The 5,049-nt window shown below is 34.5% G+C and overlaps 1 long non-coding RNA gene across 1 annotated transcript in view; it reads left to right on the top strand.

Annotated features, from left to right (window-relative positions):
• Positions 1-215: 215 nt before the first annotated feature.
• LOC102024345 overlaps positions 216-5,049 on the top strand; it is a 7,142-nt gene continuing 2,308 nt past the window's right edge. Inside the window, exon 1 of the long non-coding RNA XR_260784.1 lies at positions 216-378. This is a non-coding gene — a long non-coding RNA (uncharacterized LOC102024345). The remainder of the gene's footprint in view (positions 379-5,049) is intronic.

Here is a 5,049-nt window from a genome sequence, read left to right as displayed (position 1 = left end):
TACTTTCTCATATTTCCCCCTCACAGTGTTACAGATGGTATCCAAAATGACCCCCAAAATCTATTATGTTGGAGGTTTCGATCACAGGGGCTGTAATCTTATCAAGTACGTTAATCCACTGGTGAGTTTACTGGCTGTGTGGGCAGTTAGAAGGTGGGGTTAACTGGCAAAACTAGGTCCCCGGGGCCTTGCCTTTGAAGGGTATACTAGGATCCGGTCCTTTCCTGTCTCTAGTCCTTTACCTATCTCCTGCTTGCCAGAAGGGGAGGAGCTTCTCCCCCCGACACATTTCCTCCACCACGTTTGTTCTGTGCCACAGGACTGACGGTGGCGAAGCTAGCTGATTTTGGGCTAAAGTTTTTGAAACCAAGGGCCATGGTAAATGTTTCTTCCTTTAAAGTACTTGTATCATGTAAATGTGTCGCAATGATGAAAAACTTTATACTACACCAGATTCTAATTTTATTAATTCATTGTTTTTACATGGAGCTGCCCTAAGTAATCATTGAGAATTGACATTTCCCCTAGCAGAGTGCAAGTTCTAATTATTCCACCTGGTCTCTAACACTGATATTCAAAGTTTCAAAAATTATTGCTAATCTGTAAAGTTTTCTCATTTTATTTTGTTTAGTTTCCTGTGATGTCTGAAATTGAGCTCTTTTTTCAAAAATTTATCTGCTATTTTCATATGTTGGGGGGATGCTTCTGTTCAGCTTTTGTTCTCATATTTTTTCCTAAAAAATTTGCAGTGTTGCTGATTGAACCCGGTGCATCCTAGGAACGTTCTACTAATGATCTACACCCAGCCTCTGTTTGACATTCTTGCCTATATATATTTTTAATATTAGTTCTTTCTCTTTTTATTATTTGTTTATGAGTTCTCCTATATTCTGGATGAGAGTTACTTATTGTAATTTATGGAGGTGTGCTATTCTTGTTGGACTGTTGTTTGACCCAGTTTATTGCAAAGATTGCTCTGCAGTGTGAACTGCTGCACAGGGTGAGGAGCCTCGCACATGTGGTCTCCTTTCTGGATGGTTGTGTTCTACTCTCCTCACCTGTTCTTGTACCAACCTCATCTTACTTGTTGTCTTTTCTATAAGTTCCTATTTTATAGAATAAAGCTTCTTGTCTTATTCCTCCTTTGCAAGAGTGCCTTGGAGCTTCTTGTCCATTTGCATTTTCATTAAAATATTAGATCCACTTTTTAAATATCACCAAAATAAATCCTCTAACAATGTTTTACTTGACATTTTGTCAAAAAAGTATATGTTGAAGTGTAGTTTTCAAGTATAAAAATGTAAAATTTATAAATGTGGAGCCTTTGATACTTTTCAAGAGTGACTTGTTTTTGTGCCCAGCATCAATGTGAAAAAATGGAACATTGCCACCAAGAAGAAAAAACTCTCATGGCTCTGTAGTCATTATCTCTTCATGCAAAGGGAAACAGTATCTTGAACTAATTTAGTCAATTTTTGAATTTCATATAATGAAAAACATACAGTATATATCTTTACTTGCTCAGTACTAAAAATGTTTCATCTGTATTGTGTTATGTGGAAGTGTGTACATCCACATAGCCATAAAGAGTTTATTATGTTTCATTATAATTTATTCATGTAATTCATTTAATGATCATTGATGTTTTTCTGCACCAGAACTATAAGTGATGCTGCTGAGAACATTATTTTTCCTGTCTTTGGTAAAAGAATATACATGTTTCTTTTGAGTATATGTCTTTAAGATAGAAAGGTCATAAAATATATGTATTGTGAACAATTATATAATATGTAAGTCAAACAATTTTGCTACCTGGTTGAATCCATTCCAACTAATGTAATTAAATAAATGTTACTTTCATCAGCAGTATATGAGAGTTTCCTGCTTGGCTACTTGTTAATTTCAGTATCTATGGTTTTGTCTTCCTGGGGGGTATATAGTTGTTTCTTCTTTTAGTTTTAATTTGCCTGTGAAATTGTGAGCACATTTTTTTCTGTGAACCATTTTGAGCCTTCCTTTTTGTTTTCAAATATATGTTTGAGACTTTTGCACATTTTTTGTATTTTGTGATCTTTCCTTTTTTTGCTGCTTTGTTGTATTTAAAATATATTCTTGACACATAATGTATGTGTGTGTGGTGCGTGTGTGTGTGTGAGAGAGAGAGAGAGAGAGAGAGAGAGATGTGGATTGTTATTTTCTCCTGAGTTTGGCTTTATCACTTGATGCTATATTTTGATAGATATAAATTTAACATTTGAAGGTAGTAACATTTATTATTTTATACTCTGTAAATAGTACTTTATGTGTTCTGATTAAGGAATTGTTGCTTACCTTAAGTTCATGACAATATTTAAAAATGATGATCTTACAAATTTTAAGGTATTTTGAAAAGCTTCTTATGGTAGCTTTGTTTTTTTTCTCTTTCTTCTATTTTTTCAGTACTAGAATTGAACCCAGATTCTGTGACTGAGCTACATTCTTAGCCCATTATTATTATTATTAGTAGTAGTAGTAGTAAGATTAGTATTAATTATTATAATGATTTTTACTTAGAATTTGAGACAGCATCTTGCTAAATTGTCTGCTTGCCCTGGTTGTGCTGAGCAATCTTTCTGCCTTATCCTCTCTGAGTTCTAGGGTTGCAGGTATGTGTCACCATGCCCACCTCTTAGTTTTCACATTCTGATCTACAGTCTCCAGCTAATGTTGATTTTTCTGTATGATAGGAGTCATAAATGACTATTTTTATAATGATATGTAAGGTCCAGAATCTTTAGTGTGAAAATAATTCACCTTCCCTTTCAATTTTAGTGTCATCATTATCATAAATCTTTTAAACTCACAGGAAAGGATCTTTTACTTACCTATGAATTATGCACCATATATATATATGATTTTTTTCAATCATATATTCTGTTCCATTGGTCTATAAATTTATCATTATCTTAATAAAATACTGTAAGTCTAATGTTTTACTATTTCTTGGTAATTCACTATCGCGACGTTATTTTCCTTTCAAGATTCTCTTGCTTTTGGGGCTTTTTTTTTTCTGTATATATTCAGAGTAAGCCAAAAACTACTCTCATGAGGAAAAAGCTGGTGTTTTAATTGCAATTGCAGGGAAATGTTGGGTAGAGTATTCATTGAAAACATCCTCAGATCCAATCTAGTAACAGAATCTTTCAATCTACTTGGGGATTTTTCTTCCTGTAATGAATATTTCTAAAATAAATTGCGGTATCTCTCTTACAAATATCTAGACTGAATGTCTTTTTAAGAGTTTTAAAGTTTATTTAATCATTGCTCATGAGATAAACTCTTCTGTAATATTCCTGTTTTTGTAATTTTTTCTTAAATATTTATACCGAGTTTTTGTGACTCCACAAAACAAGCTAGCTAGTGTGTCCATTTTTTCACTTTCCCTAGGAGTTTGGGCAAAATTGATGAAATGTCTGATAAAGATCTCCGGTCACAGTTTTGGGACTAAAGTAGGTATTTTTCTTTTTACGTCTGGATGTTTTAAGAACCATTACCTTAACCTTAAAATTCAACAGATCTCTCTGTAATGTTTCATATCTTTGCAGATTCATTTTTGCCCCAGATAGGCAGACAATCTCTGTGATACAGCATCCAACATAGAATAAAGCAAGTTTCCCACCCACTCACATTCCCTACCCAGTAAGTTTGAACAAAATCTACTGTAAGATATGTCATGGTAGAGCAGCTTCCTGCAACTTTACCTTCTACTCTGAAGTTTCATCAGTAAAGGTACTTAAAAATAGTGTCACACACACCTTCATGAAATCCACTTGCAGATGGAGCATATTCTCGGATTCAGTATGCGTGGTGGCTGGAAAAGCAGCCCAGAAAAGAGGAGACCTGCACAAAATAGGAACGATGTTTGTTTTACTTGTCCTCAAATTCAAATATATTTAGGGAAAAAGAAATGTCAGAAGGAGAAATCCTTTCATCCCAATTTTATTAGAGTTCTCTTTACTGAGGTAGAAATACTGAAATGATTTCCATACATACCAAGAGGCAGGGAATGCCAAGAAAGTGTCATGTTTCTGACTGTCATTCATTACTCTTTTTGCATCTTTCCAACTAAGCTCACTTGATGTACAAACCTTTCTCTTTTCTTTTAAGCCCTTCCTTTTAAAAGTAAAATGGTAAAGAGAGAAAGAAGCTAAGGAGTTGTGATAAGGTGGCAATTTGTGATGTTGGCATGAGTCCCAGCCAGAGTCTCTGATGGATAGTGTTAGTTGATCATAGTTCTAGAATGGAGGGAGAAAAATGAGAAATTTTTAAATGGAGGTATCAGTTTGAAAGTTTGCACTATTTAATATGTCTGGTTACCCTTTACAATTTTTTTATTCAAAATATTTTGTAAAAAGGAAGTCTAAATTAGTTCTTAAGGCATTGTGAATTGTTTAAATATCAGCATTTTATTGCTGTGCAACTTGCTATGAGTATTGGAAAAATGCAACCTACCTCAAATTTTTTCCATTCTTTCCTCACTTTAAAAAATTAGAGTCAATCTCAAATCTATTATTATGTCTAAAATCCAAAACCAGACTGGAATGGGGTGTTTAATACTATGCAATGAACTGTCAGAGAGTTAGATAAAGACTGATGATGCAGAATTTAAAAGTAACTTTCAGGTGTTGAGTTATATAAATGTGGCCGAGCACTTCCTTGCATGGAGTATGTAATGCAGGTTGTTTAAATTTGCCTGTCTTCATCACCTGGAACCTCTGTATTTAGGCCATTACATCAATAAGTCGATTAATAGGTAGTTGCTGACTGGATACTTTGACTGCTGTGTCGGTTTGGTGCTTATTTTGCAAGGGGAACAACATAACACAGGACACATACTTTATATGATTATTTATAAGTCACCCAAAGAACAGTATACAAAAGAGTGCAGGGAATCTGTCCACACACTAAGACCAAGGAATCCAGCTGAGGGCCTGGATCCCACAGCAATGTCCTACATGAGTTGAGCTGAATACTCAGAGCTCATAACAATGCCTCCCATGAATCCAACTG

This window comes from Chinchilla lanigera, unplaced genomic scaffold (assembly GCF_000276665.1).
Source record: "Chinchilla lanigera isolate Chin_1 unplaced genomic scaffold, ChiLan1.0 scaffold00020, whole genome shotgun sequence".
NCBI classification, from domain to species: domain Eukaryota; kingdom Metazoa; phylum Chordata; class Mammalia; order Rodentia; family Chinchillidae; genus Chinchilla; species Chinchilla lanigera.
This window is presented reverse-complemented; position numbering and strand designations above follow the sequence as displayed.